The following is a 16,643-nucleotide window of genomic DNA, read 5'->3' on the forward strand; positions in this document are numbered from 1 at the left end:
GGGAACCTCCATGTGCTGCAGGAGGGGCTCAAGAAAAGGCAAAAAAAAAAAAAAGACCAAAAAAAAAAAAACCACAAGCAAAATAATAATGGTAGATTATGAGTAGCTTTTTTCACCTTACATATATATATTATCTCTACTTAAAAAAAATAACAACTAATAGTTTACCTATGAATAAATACAATTTTGTCCCCATTTGGGAAAACGGAGGCGCAGAAACATAACGTTGCTTTCCTAAGGAACGAGCTAGCATACGGTAGAGCCAAGTTCAGAATCTAGGCAGTCTGTTTCCATAGTAAATGCTCCTGAACACTGAGCTGTTCTCCCTCTTTTGTATATATGTGATATTCCATTCTACAAATAAAAAGAATTAAAAAGGAGAAAAATGCTTGCTTGGCATTAACGCCATTAAAAATGCTTTGCAAAAAGCTTACTATGTTGTGTGTGCATCTATATGTGTGTGTGAGTTTAGCAAGAAACACCCGGGAGTTCCTGTCATGGCACAGCGAAACCAATCACACTAGGAACCATGAGGTTGCAGGTTCAATCCCTGCCCTTGCTCAGTGGGCTAAGAATCCGGCGTTGCCATGAGCTGTGATGTAGGTCGCAGATGCGGCTCGGATCTGGCGTTGCTGTGGCTATGGTGTAGGCTGGCAGCAACAGCTCCAATTAGACCCCTAGCCTGGGAACCTCCATATGCCGTGGGTGTGGCCCTAAAAAAGACAAAAGAAAAAGAAAGAAAGAAAGAAAGAAACACCCATCAAAACATTAATCTTTTTACCTGTATCATTTTATTTTCTTGGCATTTTGCTTCACTTTCTAAATTCCTCACAAAGAATGTGTATTACTTTTATATTCGGGGGGAAACTCAACATTATTTAAAAATACTCCTTCCCTTGGCTTTTTTTTTTTTTTTTCTAATCACACATCCTAAATCATGTGATAAATTGCATAGGAAGTCTAATTACATCTTGCCTGGCAGATAATAGACAACTCTAAGTGTTACTGGGTTCTAAAAAAGGGCCTTCATTTGGTATCCAAAGGCAAACAGTGTGTTTTAAGTTTCAGCAAAAATTTTAAGAGGCTGATGTAGAGTTGCCTCAGGCTGGTTTTAACATGTGAAGATTTATGTGGCAGGGAGGCAATGCCACCCCTACCCAAGATAGAAAGGTACCCAGGAGGGGTCCTTTGTCGACAGTCACCAAGCTGAATAAGGACAGACACAGGGAATTTGATGTAACAATCAAGAAACAGACCCACAATACAAAAAGATTAACTCCCTGACTAGCAAGTTTAGAAAAACAGCCCTAAAAAGGGGTATATGTTTCCTGCTGACATTCAGGAAAGCATGGAAAGCAGTGAAGGAGGTGCATGAAAACTGCTAAGTGTGTGGTGCTGAGCCTGTAGGGTCACCTAAGAGTTGCATCTGTGATGTTTTCCAGAGGTGGGGAGGAAGGAACACACTTCTGCAAAGCAGAGCTTGCTTGTTTTTTGTTTTTTGTTTTTTTTTGTCTTTTTGCCTTTTCTAGGGCCGCCCCTGCAGCATATGGAGGTTCCCAGGCTAGGGGTCAAATCAGAGCTGTAGCTGCCGGCCTACGTCAGAGCCACAGCAATGCGGGATCCGAGCCGAGTCTGCAACCTACACCACAGCTCAGGGCGACGCCGGATCCTTAACCCACTGAGCGAGGCCAGGGATTAAACCCTCAACCTCATGGCTCCTAGTCGGATTCGTTAACCACTGATCCTTGACAGGAACTCCCCAGAGCTTTCTTGAAGGTAGGGGAAAACTCTCTACAAAGAGATAACAGTAGTGTTTGGTACTAGAATCCAGAACAGAAACACTAAAAGAGCAATCCACAGAAAACTGGGGTTGATTCCCTGGCATCTAAGAGTATATGCTGAGGTTTAAGGGCAGGAACGGAAGGCTCTACTCCCAGGAGCCCAGGTTTAGTAATGTTTTTCTTAACTTAATATACCAAAAATGAAAAGCATATCGACTTGCTAAAGGGACTTACTACAAAACTGCCCGCTATCAATTTCTACAGAACAACAAGAAGAACAGTGCGAAACACACATTTCATTATCTACGGCCACCACTCCTTCGCTTGCTAGCTTTGTGAACTACAGCAAATAGCTCACTGTTTCTAAGCTTTGGTTCCAGGCTTGTAAGATAGATATCATAACACTTGTCTCACGGTGACCTTGCACAGACACGGTGAGACAGTGGATATGCTGCCCAGTAAAATACCCCTGCAGATGCTCTGGAAATATTCCTTCCGTTCCTGTCATGTTTACTCACCCACTGAATCACAAGCCACACCACAACACACACCATACACACACACCCAGCCTCAGGTAGCCTAGGAAAACAGCCTTAAAAAGTCACTCCTGGAGTTTCTGTTGTGGTTCAGCAGGTTAAGAACCTGACATAGTGTCCATGAGGATGTGGGCTTGATCCCTGGCCTCACTCAGTGGGCTAAGGATCCATCCTTGCTGCAAGGTGCAGCGTAGGTCACAGATGCAGCGCAGATCCAGATCTCGTGTGGCTGTGGCTGTGGCATAGCCTGCGTTTGACCCCTGATTTGACCTCTGACTTAACCCCTAGCCCCAGAATTTCTGTATGCTGCATGCAGCCCTACAAAGAAAAAAAAAAAAGTCACTCCTGTCTGTCTCGGGACCTCCAGAATCAAGACAAACAACTCCAGTCGGCATTAAAGTGCGTACTGGGAGTGATCGTTCACTTCAAATTTTATTTAAATATAACAAATTACAAAATAGTAGCTGAAAAAAGAAGCCCCAAATGAATATTTATGAAGTGTGCTAACCAGAAATAAAGACAAAAGCTGTCCTTGCTTGTCACATTCGAGTGAAAATAAACAAGACTTGGAGGAGGTTGCCTGAGAGCTGAAATGAAACTTTCATGTCAGGGATGGAGGTGGGAGTTAGAAGTCTGATAAAATATATGGTTGGGACTGGGGAATACACAACCCCCAAGAATTCTAACAAACACAACCCGCGAGGACTTGGGCAGGTTCCAGCTTGAACATCCAAGGGTGGTCATTTGGCTAACGGTGAATAGATCTAACTCTTGGCTTCCAAGTCAAAGACTGAAAACCTTAAATAAAAATTAACAACAAGAAGTTGAAAAAATATTCCTTTTTAATGAAGTACAGTCTCATACTTCATCAACTTCAGTTTTTGCCAAAGTCAACCATGTGCCATCCTGGGGCCAAGAACCGGTGAAATACAGTGACGAGAGACTGAAAAGTCTTGGTTATTTTACGGTGAGTATGTGTGCTTGGTTTTTACTTCTGAGTTACCCTGTTTAGGAGGGCAGCTGAATTTCTCATTCTGAACAATGAGGATCATCACGATACCAACACGAAGAGTGAGACCTTGGACGAAAGGACATTTGGTTTAAAGACAGACAAGAACAAAACAAAAAACAAAAAGCCTTTTGAAGGGACAAGCTGGACTGGCGGAAAGGAAAGCTTTTCTTTCCATAAGGGTTTGAAGTTTTCAAAGTGGACTAGAGTGTGTTTAAACGTAGCAAAAACCTGAAAGTAACTAAAAATCTATCAGTGCTGCTCGAGATGGCACCAAAGAAAAGGAAGATTAGACCCAGGAGACTGGATGGCAGAGACAGGAGGAAAAACTTTGAAAAACCTTTTCGAGAGGCTTAAACCACTCTTAAAATATTTCTCCTACTTTAAAGTACATAGGAATCCCTGGGCATCTTGTTAACATGCAGATTCAGGTTAAGCAGATCTGGGGTGAGGCCTGAGCTTCTGCATTTTTAGCAAGTTCCCAAGGGACGCCCAAGCAGCTGGCCTGGAGATGACACTTTTAGTAACAGTTTAGTAGAGCACTAAAATAGAAGCCAGAGGATTTGCGTTTTCGATCCTATCCTACTGTCAGCTTAACCCATTAAGATTTGAGAGCATGCCTCCAAGCTCAGTTTTCTTGTTTGAGAGATGCTAGCTTACCTAGGTACCTTATGGGTCATTGTGAAGTTCAAATTAAAGAACGTGCAGGGAAAAAAAAAAAAAAAAAAAGCACTTTGAGAAGTGCAAAGAACAAAAAAATAGCAGTATGTTGCAGCAACATAGCTGGACCTGGAGAAAGACAAAATGTCGTAAGAGATAACTTATATGTGGAATCTAAAAAAAAAAAAAAAATGACACAAACAAATTTATTTACAAAACAGAAATAGAATCACAGACAGAAAGAACAAATATATGGTTACCAAAGGGGAAAGGGACAAAATAGTTGTTTGGGATTAACAGATACACACTATTATATATAAAACAGATAACCAACAAGGACCTACATACAGCACCTACATACTCAATATTCTGTACTAACCCATGTGGGAAAAGAATCTGAACGACACTAGATATACATATATGTGTAACTGAATCACTTTGCTGTACACCTGAAACTAACACAATATTGTAAATCAACTCTACTTCAATAAAATAAATAAAAGGAAACATAAAAAAGAATGGCAGTATTTTATTACAGTTCTTAAAAAGATCATAAAGAATAAATAACTTGCTAATGAACCCAAAGTGAGAGACAGAACAGGTTTAAAACCTATATCACCTGATTTTAAGTTTTATTGTAGTATAGTTGATTCACAATATTGTGTAAATTTACAATATTCTGTACCAAAGAGTGATTCAGTTATACATGTACACATATCCATTCTATTTCAGATTCTTTTCCCACATAGATTGTCACAGAATAATGGGTAGAGTTCCCTGTGCTATACAGCAGGTCCTCATTGGCCAATCACTCCATACACCTCACCATGCATGTGCCAGTCCAAAAACCCCAGTCCGTCCCTCCCCCGACACCACCTATCCCCTTTGGTAACCATAAGTTTTTCCAAGTCTGTGAGTCTGTTTCTGTTCTATGAATAAGTTCATTTGTACTTTTTTTAAATGCCCCCCCCCCCATGGCATATGGAAATTCCCTGGCCCAACACTGAATCTGAGCCACAGCTGCAACCTACACCACAGCTGCAGCAACACTGGATCATTTAACCCACTGTGCAGGGCCAGGAATCAAGTGACCCGAGCCACTGCAGTTGGATTCCTAACCCAGGACGCCACGGCAGGAACTCCTGTATCATCTATTCTTAAGCAAGTGCTTTGAGCTTCAGTGTGTTGAAACTTAATGGAAGTTTTATGTCCATCCATGTTGCTGAAATTTATTTCCAGAATACATTTACCTTATTCTCTTAATGCATATATTACACTGAAAATTTCCATTTGGGGATGAATCCAGAATGCCTATTTCCCTAGGTGAGGGGCGGTCAGAGTGACCGCTACCATAGTCCCTGATGCCCCAGGGGACCAAAATAACACTGTGCACCCACCGTCTACATAACCCCGTGGTCAGCTGGGTAAAATGCGACATTGGCATAAAAGCCCGCTCTTGCGAGAGAATTTCAGAGATGGGTCAGATTAACACGGGCTGGAATAATCAAGGAAGGCTCTGCGGAGGAGGTGTGCTCCAAAGGAGGAGGATGACATGGGAGGCTCAGAAGACGGGAAAGGACCATGCTGAGCAACATCAGTCAGGACCTCACTTGTGGGAGCTGCCTGTGAGAGCTCACACAGTCTCAGGCTCTGTACTCAGTAACCAGAGCAAGGGAACCTTGTGTTAGAACACAGAGGCCCCCTCCACTGCTGGGCAGGGCGGCCAGAAACACAGGGGTATGGCGTACATACCCCTATGAGCTAGAGAGCCATTTGAAGAGTTTTAACTTGGCAGGAAAGGAAGCGATAAAATGTGGTATTTTAACTGGAAATATTGGGGAGAATCCTAGAGGCATGGGATCAGCAGGAATACCTGCAAAACTCATGGTTCTAGCAGGAGATCCATTTAATCAGGTAAACTCTTTTTTTTTTTTTTTTTTGGCCACACCCACGGCATATGGAGGTTCCCAGGCCAGGGATTGAATCTGAGCTGCAGCTGCAACCAGCTCCACAGCTTCAGCAATCCTGGATCTTTAACCCACTGCACCAGGCCAGGGATCGAACTCAGGCCTCAGCAGTGACTCCAGCTGCTGTAGAGACAACGCTGGATCCTTAACTCACTGCGCCACAACAGGAACTCCTAATCAGATAAACTCTTAAACAAAGCCTCTAGCTGTAAGTGCTAAAAATAAAAACAAATAGCTAATGAAAATGGAGCTCCTTAAGTCAAGGTGTGAGGGGACCCCAAGACTGACCCCTCAGTGGTTGCACTCTAAGGTCTGCCAGGCTTCTTTTGTTTTGTTTTGCCTTTTTTGCCACCTTGCGGCAGATGGGGTTCCCGGGCCAGGGATCAGATCTGAGCCAAAGTTGGGATCTACACCACAGCTGTGGCAAGGCCAGATCCTGTAACCCACTGTGCAGGCCTGCAACTGCACCTACCTCCCAGTGCTCCAGAGACACCACTGATCCCCTTGTGCCACAGTGGGAACTCCCTGTCAGGCTTTTTTTGAAAGAAAGGATTATGGTGCAATGAGCATCTGATACAGGATGCTGGGAGAGATCCAAAGGAAATCCATGCGGACATAGTTCAGTGCGGGAGGGACAAAGCATCTGGGGGCTGTGGTGGAGGCAGAGCCGGGCACTTTGGCTTATAGTCTGAGTCTCCTTCAGCTGCCTCATTCTGTCTCTGCCTATGAATATTTGGCAAGACATGCCAAGGGGAAAATGCAAAATCCAATATACTTACTAGTAATTGAGAAACAGCTTAATGGCTTCTTCTTATCTTTTGACACCGAGGTCTTAAAAGAACATTTAAAAACCTAGTCTCATATCCTTTCTTTCATCTTATCTCTAAGCCATTAATTGATTGAAAATGATGTTTGTCAAAGTTCCAGACTTCTTCCTATTGTTCTAAAGAGAGTGAGACAGTGATGCAATACACACACACACACACACACACACACACACACACACACACACACACGTGTTCATTTTAACCATGTCATCCCAATAAATGAGTCTGAAAAGAACTTAGCCTGCGTATATATAAATGGCCCAAGATGGTAGGCTTTCATTTATTTTTATAGAGAATACAAAGAGATGACACACAATGTGATTGAAAATTATGATAACAGCTATCAGATTTTAAAATAGACAGAAAGACACCCATTCCATGAAAAAGATGTGCTCCGTTATCAGAAACCCACATACAAGGTGCATCTGGACATTTTTCAAAGATACTTTAAGAAAGCTAGTTATAAAGAAAATGAAAGTGGTCAAACAGGACTTTTCTTTGCAAAACAGAGCACGTGTGCCTGACTTTCTCAGAAGCATCATCTCTGAAATCAGAAATCACAGCATCACGGAGGTCAGAGTGCCCCATAAATTCTCTGGGAAGCATCTCAGTGATTTGGGAATGAACACTTTCTTCTTCGTCTTCTTCTTTTTGAAGAATTTTAAAAGTATATATTCTACAAGTTCCTTCCTTTTTACTGTCCAAGAATAAAGAAATTCCCTTGATACAAACCCAACTAACTTCTCCTTTCACTTATGTCCATTTTCTCTTCTTCTGTCCTCGTGAACATGGACAAAACATGTCCAATACCCCCCTCATAAAAGGCCTCCACTTATGTAAGTGAAGATCGAAGGCAAGTTACCCCTCAATTTTCCAACCTTAATTCCAGATCCTTCAATTTTTTTCTAGTAGGAGTTCCTTTTCAGTTCTTTAATCACTTTAGGTTCCCTTTGGAACCCTGCCCAACATCTCCACATACTTAATTAAAAGGAATGGACGCTGTGGAAGAAATTACCTAAAATTGCATGTGATGATGCATCTTTTACTAACCTGAAACTCTACTAAAATAAATGTCATAAAAATGACATTCAAATGCATTCTGGACTGTAATCAACTGGTGGGAACTAGTATATTATTTATGGATTATTTGTAGGTAATTACAACAAAAGCTATAGTTTAATGAGTGTGTCCTGGGTGCCAGGCCCTGAATACTTGGCTATCAAATCCTGCTAATACCTCTTAAGAGGTCAGTAGTGTTATCCTCATTTTCCACAGGAACAGCATAGGCTCAATTGTCAGAGTTCTACGATTATGATTCCAGAGCCAGCACTTTCTCGCACTACTCTAAAAACACATACTCACACTCACATGTACACAGGATATGGTCCACGTGTGGCAGTGGCTGCAGGTCAGGCATCCACAGAAACAGATGCTGAGATGAGAATTTACCAGTGGGGATGTCACTGGTGAGGGCTCGTGAGCTCAACACATACGGCAAAGTAAATAAAGCAGGCGAGGCAGTGGGAGAAGCCGGGCTGTGGTACAGTCACAACATAAGCTCCAGCTGACCCCACAGGTCCAACAGTGTTGTCCTGAATGGGGGCAAGGGCCTTTGTGTCCCCAGATGAATAAGCCATTAAATGTACACTGCTGCCCTGGGGCAAGTGGTAGAATACTAGGTAAGGCAACTCTCTTTAGCTAAGAGCTGAGGGCAGCCACCAGGAAGGGCCCCACTGTGAGCTCTCAACTGTCAAGACTCCCAGAAGCTAGGGAAAGGGCATCTCAGTCCATCAGCAAAGGACTGGATAAAGAGGACTGGATAAAGAGGATTTATACTGGATAAAGAGTATGTAGTGGAATATGACTCAGCCATGAAAAAGAGTGAAATAGTGCCATTTGCAGCAACATGGATGCAACTAGAGATTCTCATACCAAGTGAAGTAAGTCAGACACAGAGAGAGGGACAAATATAATATGAGATCCCTAATACATGGAATCTAATAAAAATGACACAAAAGAACTTATTTACAAAACAGAAACACTCAAAGATTTTGAAACCAAACTTACGGTTCTCAAAGGGGAAACGTGAGAGAAAGGGATACACTGGGAGGTTGGGATTGGCATACACAGTAACAAGGACCTTCGGTATAGCACATGGAACTCTACTCAAGATTCCATCATAACCTATATGGGAAAAGAATCTGAAAAAGAATAGATATATGTATATGTATAACTGACATAAAATGTTGTAATAGTTTTAGGCTATACACCTGAAACTAATACAATATTGTTAGTCAACTATGCTCCAACATTTTTTTTTTTAAAAAAGGGTATCTTAGTCCTGAAAGGGTCAAGGGATCAGAGTGACACATCACTGTCCCCCTACAGTGACTCTATTTTCAGATCCCTAACTTGGGATATGGTTCTGGGCACCTGTTTGTGGCTTGGTAAGTCACAGAAATCATGTAGCTTTTTTTTTTAATTACCCAAATGAATTTATCACATCTGTAGTTGTATAATGATCATAACAATCCAATTTCACAGGAAGAAATCATGTAGCTTTAATGCCAAAGAAACCCAAGAAATAAAGCAGAGGCAGGCAATGTACTAGAAATACTGCTTTGGTTTATGCGCAGGAAACGGAAAACACCGATGCCTTGCCTTTCATTCAGTCTCTCTTTCTTCGCCTCTTTCTGCCTGTTCCTCTCTCTCTGTCCCTCTGCTGCGTGACATTCTGTATATGATACACATACACTGATATGATGACTGTAAACAAAACTGCAAAGTTTTTTTCTGGCCACACCTGCGGTATGTGGACGTTCCCAGGACAGGGATGAAACCCTCACCAAAGCAGTGACAACACCAGATCCCTAACTGCTAGGTCACAGGGAACTCCCCAAAGTGGGAACTTGGGAACAGAAGAGGAGAGAGAATGGTTTGAAATATTGGAAGCAGGTAATTATTACCCAAGTGGGTATCACCATTTTTGAATAGTTCAGTCAGTGATAATACACGTGTCCTCTAAAGGAAAGATGTCACAAAGGATGAATAAACCCCATTAGTAGGTTTTACATCCTCAATAATGTTTCTCTCCTTAATCTTTCCTCACAGATTTTATTTTTGAAACCATATTCACAAGACATAATTGCCTCAGGATGGTGCTTGCCTGAAAAGAAAAAGCACAAATACTTTTACTATTGATTGTTGAAAAAAGTTGTTTCATTTTCCACTTTATATTGAGAACAATCAAAAATGTTTTCAAAGTTTAAAGTCAAAATTATGTATTATTTATTGTTCTCAGTTGATCCATTATGGAGAAGCTTTTAAAAAGCTAGAAAGCCAACAACCAGCTAGAATGGCTTATGAGGCCATGAATTTGAAATAGATCCCCTGGGGACAACAAATCCAGCTTATATTATGGGAAAATGTGAAGAGTCATTAATTCATATTAGGCTGCCTTGCTATTCTATTAACAAATGCAAAAATAAATTCTCTAGTCGCTCTTCTCATTTTAACATGAGCAGCAAGATATTAGTGCAGAAGCTGGAGTTCAGAAAGTTAATGATAAACCTGAGTCAAGAATAATTTCAAAAGGACTCAAACAACAAAAGGCAGTGGAGAGTGAAAAATTCAAATGTAGCAGGACATTATCTGATTACAAATCCACTGCCATTGTCCTCCACCGAAAATGGTCCACAAATTGCTGATGCAGTCTATGACCTCTACAGTGGGATTGAATCTGGATCAAAAAGCTGGTGGCTCAGCATTTCCTGTCCCCTCTCTTTTCAAAATCCTATACTACAAAAGGGCAGAGAGTAACACACTTTACTGATAAATATGATGTGAGCCTGTTGGAAGACTGCCCATTCAAAAGGGTCCCTCTAGCAACTCACCTAAGGCTTTTACTTTTTTTTTTATTTTTTATTTTTATTTTTTGTCTTTTTGCCTTTTATAGGGCCACTCCCTTGGCATATGGAGGTTCCCAGGCTAGGGGTTGAATCTGAGCTACGGCTGCTGGCCTACACCGAAGCCACAACAACTCGGGATCTGGGCCACGTCTTCGACCTACACCACAGCTCATGGCAACGCTGGATCCTTAACCCAGTGAGCAAGGCCAGGGATTGAACCTGCAACCTCATGGTTCCCAGTCAGATTCGTTAACCACTGCTCCACAACGGGAACTCCAAGGCTTTTACTTTCTAAGAGGAGTTTTCCCTAAACAATCCTCTTTGAGCAGAATTCTGTGCTCCAGTGACAGGGCAGAAGGAGGGCAGTCCTGAGTGTTATTTCAAACTCCAAATACTTTTAAATGGCACCTCCAAAGCTAACATAAATGCTTTCCATTGCATTGTTGGCCTAACCGTACTTACAACACTCACTCTGGAATCTGAGCAGAAAGCAGCCCCCCATACTGTTGGCCACAGAAAGTGAGCTCAGCAGAAGACCTTACCACCAAGCCAAACAACGGCGATGAACGTGGACTTGCCCTTCCCAAGCCATTGCGCCATCTTGCATCTACTATCTGCATTAAGCTTCCACATCCATCCACCCCTGTTCCTGCCGTTGATCTGTCCAGTATGACCACGCTATGGAGAGGCAATCAGGTCAAGACAGGGTCTCCCCAGGGTCTCCTTATCAAGTGAAGGGTGATGTGCCAGTTTCCCAATCCAAGATAGGCTGTCCCCACCCCTAGTGCCATAAACCCAAAGTGCCAAGGGTCTCACATCTCGGAGACCTCATATGAGTCTGTGCCTATCACACAGAGACTATGAGTCAGACAGAAAGGCAGAAAAGGAGAGAGAGAGAGAGAGAAAAATTGGGAGACATATTTCTTATATGTGTCCTGCACATAAACAAGTGGAAACCTCCATCGTTACCGGCAGCTCTCGGGCTGAGTGAATCACGCTGTTTTACCCGCACCCTGACGATTTACAGCCCACTGGTTTCACAGTAATGACTGCCCATTCTGGGAATGTCAGAGAACAATTCATTGTCCTCAAGACCACCTACAACTTGCATGCATCTGACGTCATTCTAAGTTACACCAACTCAGCATTTCCATGAATTCATTTTCTATACATGAAAGTCAGCCGGTACTACAATGTATTTGGCCAAATCGGGAATATCTTCTGCTTAAAAAGGTTGGTTTTAAAATAACTGAGTGTCTTTTTTAATGTACAAACTTTGCCTTTTATTTTAAAAGGGGAAATAAAACTGAAAAAAAAAAAATAGAATGTTTCGGGAAACTGGGGTATGTGGCCAGGACTTGCATTGTTAGGGAATGTGCTTAATACATTCTTACTCAAAGTACCTAATAGGGGAAAATTGGCTTGATGATGGATGTTGAAGCGACAGTCCCATGTGACCTGGAATTTAAGCATAGGTAATTTTGATTCTCTTCCAATCTTTCCTTGTAGCAGTGGGACCAGTTTAGAGAAATAAAGGATGCCAAAAACAAAAGCCACACTTAAAAAAAATGCTTAGGTACAAAAATAAAAAATAATAAAACCAGAGCCTAAAGCAGTAAAGCAAACTCTTGTTGGCTGAATGTAGAGTGATTAACCAAAGCATATATCGTCGGTGTGAGCTGATTGACTTAATTCAATTTCCTATTTTAAGATACTTAGATAACTTCACAGTTCAGTAAAGATTTGGAATACGAGGGGAGAAAAATGAAGTGGAAAGGACAGAATGAGTTTCAACAGACCAGGGCTCTGGCTCCGGCTCTCAGCACTGAGTCAGTTACTTAATTTTGCTTCAAATTAATTCTCTCGTGTATAAAAATGGAAGTGACAGATTAACTGATCTTGAGAGTCTCTGGAAGGACGGCAGAGAAGTGAACTGGAAAGAGGAGAAAAGGGTCATTTTGTAATTTTCCAACAGGTCTTAAGGAAAAACATCCGTAAAGCTAATCAAGGCCATAGTAATCAAATAAAATTCCCTCAAAATAGTACTATTGTGAGTATTATTTGAATTTAAAATTTTTACCCATGACATTCCCTCAAAGAAGGCTCTGAGTAATGTATTTCAAAACTCCAACTCGGGTAGACTTGATCTCAAACAGTGCGGCCTCTGTTACACCATCCTCCTTAATGACATTCTGGGTTGATGCTGGGCAGTTCCCAAAGGAAGGGAGGGGCCCTGGCACCATCCCCCGGGAGGAATGCAAGACCCGCCTCAGTCTCCCATGGGCCAGGCTCAGATCCTGGGCAGAGCAATGAAAGCCAGGAATGCACAGGAAACCTTGATTTATACTGAAAAAAAAAAAAAAAAAAACCGTACTTTGGAAAGCCAAGCTCTTTTCAGACATAATTTCTATAATCACCGGGATTACAGTGGAGAATGGCACCAGCTTGTGACTCTCCTACCTTTGAGGGTTTACATTGTTTTGTAAATACTGGGTGACACTTCCTGCAGTCAAACTCAAAAGGTCACAACATTTGTCATTAGGAAAAATCCTACTTTATTATGTCAAGAAAATAAGACCCACAAGAACAGATGCAAACAAAATGAGGTAATGTCAAAATAACGGAGTTTGAGAAGGTGATGAGTTGTGTTTTACGTGCCCGAATGAATAATAGTGAACGTTTAAGTACAAAATCAAATTTATATTGTTGTAAAAGATTTTTAACTATTGCTAAGACCTCTTAAAGTAGTGTTGCTAGCCCTGAATCCTCTCCTCCCCTCCAAACTTACACTTCCAACTGCCTGGTGGACACTTTGATGTAGATGTCCCAAATATACTTCAAAGTCCTCTCCTCCCCCACAAGTCTGTGTCCCTCCTAAAGCCCCTTGATGACATCATCAGGCTCTCAGCGACCCAAGTCAGAAACTGACAATCCCAAGTCCTGACGTCTTCTCACTTTCAACACCCAATCACCAAATGCAACATTCTAGCTCTCTGAAATTTTTCTCTCCACTTCCTCACTGCTTCTACCAACTCTAATCCTCCCATCTCTTCTCCAGATCGTTACCAAAAGAATCTTCCTTCCTTCAATCTTGCTCACCTGCAGCTCTTTCTCTATACTTTCTCCAGCGTAACACCTAAAATGCCAATGACTGCCAGTTTACAAGCCCTCATTGGAAAAGAGAACCCTCCTCTGCTGTTGGTGGGAAGGTAAACCGGTGCAGCTGCTATGGAGAACATTATGAAGGTTCCTCAAAAAACTGAAAATACAGTTACCATATGAGCCAGCAATTCCAACGCCTGGGCATATATTTGGACAAAACTCTAATTCGAAATGATACATAGCACCCCTATGTCCACAGACTAGCCAAGACATAGAAGCAACCTACATGTCCCTCGACAGATGAACAGATTAAGAAGATGTGATACACACGTGTGCATGCACACACACAGTGGACTACTACTCAGCCATAAAAAAGAGTGAAATGTTACCAACTGCAACAACATGAATGGACCTAGAGATTACTATACTAAGTAAGTCAGAGAGAGACAAAATAAGATATCACTTACAGGTGAAATCTAAACTATAATACACATGCATTTATCTACAAAACAGAAACAGACTCACAGACACAGAAAACAAACGTATGGTTACCAAAGGGAAAGGGGATTGGAGAGAGATAAATTGGGAATTTGGGACTAACAGATACAAACTACTATATATAACATAGAGGTAATAAGGTCCTACTGTACAGCACAGGAACTATATTCAATATCCTTTGATAAATCATAATGGAAAAGAACCTGAAAAATACATATATCTGAATCACTTTGCTATACACTTAAAACTAACACAACACTGTAAATCACCTACACATCAATTAAAAAAACCCTCAGTGTTTACAAACATACACGCATCTATGGTTCAACAATCCTGAACAACTTATTACTTCCACACACACCTATCCCGCCACTGTGACTGCAATGCCCTCCTCCACCCCACCCTGATCTTTACCACACTAACTCCTATCCATCTTTCAAGGACCATTTCAGGGGTCACCTCCTCCAGGAAGTCTACTTTTACACATACAATCCTCTGGCCCCAGGCTGCATGTGATGGCATTTCCATTCCTTAGCATACTGTCAATATACTTATATCATATTGGAGTTGGTCATATTTATTTCTGTGTCTTCCTCCTGTATTTGACAGAGAGTCCTTGAAGGGAAGGACTTAGCACCTTTGCGTCTTGAGATCCTAGCAAACTACTGAATCGAAGGAAAAATGAATCAAACTATGGAGGACCCCAGACTGGAGGGTATGAGAATATTTGGATGACTATAAATGTTCAGAAATGGTCATTGCTTTCTTACTTTTGTGGAAATAATAGTCCACGGTTTACAAAGGGATTTCACATAAGGTATATTGTTTGATCCTTAAAACAATCCTAGAAGGCAGTGTAAGCAGAAATTAAGGCTAAGAGAGACCCCAAATACACAGGAAATTTCTCTGAGAAGAGAAACACTACTGATTTTTTAAGAGGTGTGTGTGTGTGTGTGTATGTTCCAGTAAGTCTTCATAGATCTTCATTCATAAATCTACACTTCAAACAAATTCCTGTTCGTTCAAAATAGTCAACTGATTTTCTTCATAACTACTGAAAAAAATCTCCTGAAAAATTTGCAATTCTTTAACAGAGAATTTTCACTAATCTATGCCCTCTTTGACAAGAAGCAGATCTTAGAAGACAGAACAGCTCATTTCAACGTCTGAAGACCAAAGAGGAAACTGTTTCATTCTCACCAGCAGAAGATCTACTGGGCCAGGAGTCTCCCGCAAGTTTCCCTGATTCTGGAAGCTGTCCTTTTCTCAGGATGCCAGCTGGTGAGAATAGCTTTGGTCAAAGTCTTCAGCAAACAGAGGTGGAATATCACAAAGATTCCTGTGAAGGAAAAAAAAAAAAAGAAAGAAAAAAACACAGAACAGTGTAAATTGTTTCGGGTGAACTTATTCTACTAAACTGAGATTTCATTCAACAGTCCTAGTAAGATCGACAAGGGGAACTTAATACAAATCAAATCCCATGATTATTTTTAACCAAGCATTACTGCACTTAAGGACATCAGTGTCTAAGAAACTTGAAGCAATTTAGTGGCAACAGGTAATGAAAACAGGTAACACGATGCCAATTACATTTTGGTATAGGACAGAAGTCTGAATGACCTCCAAATAGCCAGAGACAACTGCACACAAATCAAAGAGGGGAAAAAAAGGCACTTGATCTCATTTCACTCTAATACTTCTAATACTTCATGGGAATACACGGTGCTTTGCAATCACAGCAACACACAGGCCGCAGCTGGGAAGACTCTTAACACAGACTGAAAAGAACAAACAATGAAGAACTAAGTATTTGATCAAGGTTGACGGTGTCAGCCAGGGACGCAGCCATGCAATTACATTTTAGAGGTGGCTTTGAAGGCGGGGAGAAAAGAAGGCATCTGGGAACGACCGTTTCAGAACACACCATAAGCATAAGGTTAAGGTAGAATGGCGCAGAACGAAACCTTAATTAAACGGAAGCCAATGAACAGACGTGTTTGAATAGTGTGTTTATTTAATAGCTCACTTTTATGAGAAAGGGTGCAAAAAAATCACAGAAAAAAAAAAACTGTTCAGAAAAACCTCTCTTAAAACCAGAACTTAAGGTCAGTGTATAGAGAAAAAAGAGCAGAAGCCCTGCAGTCTAGGCCTGCCTTCTCCACAGACAGCCTGACCTTGGGCTTGCTAAGTGCTTCTCAACCTGGCGGGCACATGCGCATCACTGGGAGAGCTCTTAAAAAATATCAATGGCTTGACTCCATGCAGCCAAACAAATCCCTGACCATGACATCAGGAGATCAGGTGGGAAGGAGCCCAAGCAAGGCACTTTTTTTCCCAAGGAGAGGAAGGCAGAAG

General features: G+C 41.6%; 1 protein-coding gene across 42 annotated transcripts in view; it reads right to left on the bottom strand.

The window, feature by feature from the left end:
* Positions 1–16,643, bottom strand: part of NRCAM (neuronal cell adhesion molecule) — a 319,153-nt gene that overhangs the window by 236,399 nt on the left and 66,111 nt on the right. For 40 of the 42 annotated variants that reach the window (XM_021063526.1, XM_021063566.1, XM_021063563.1 and 37 more), the window contains exon 2: positions 15,489–15,627. The exons of the other annotated variants lie outside the window; for them this stretch is intronic. The gene's annotated coding sequence lies outside the window, so the exon portion shown is untranslated. The remainder of the gene's footprint in view (positions 1–15,488; positions 15,628–16,643) is intronic. 42 annotated transcript variants of the gene reach the window in all.

Source organism: Sus scrofa, chromosome 9 (assembly GCF_000003025.6).
Source record: "Sus scrofa isolate TJ Tabasco breed Duroc chromosome 9, Sscrofa11.1, whole genome shotgun sequence".
NCBI lineage: Eukaryota > Metazoa > Chordata > Mammalia > Artiodactyla > Suidae > Sus > Sus scrofa.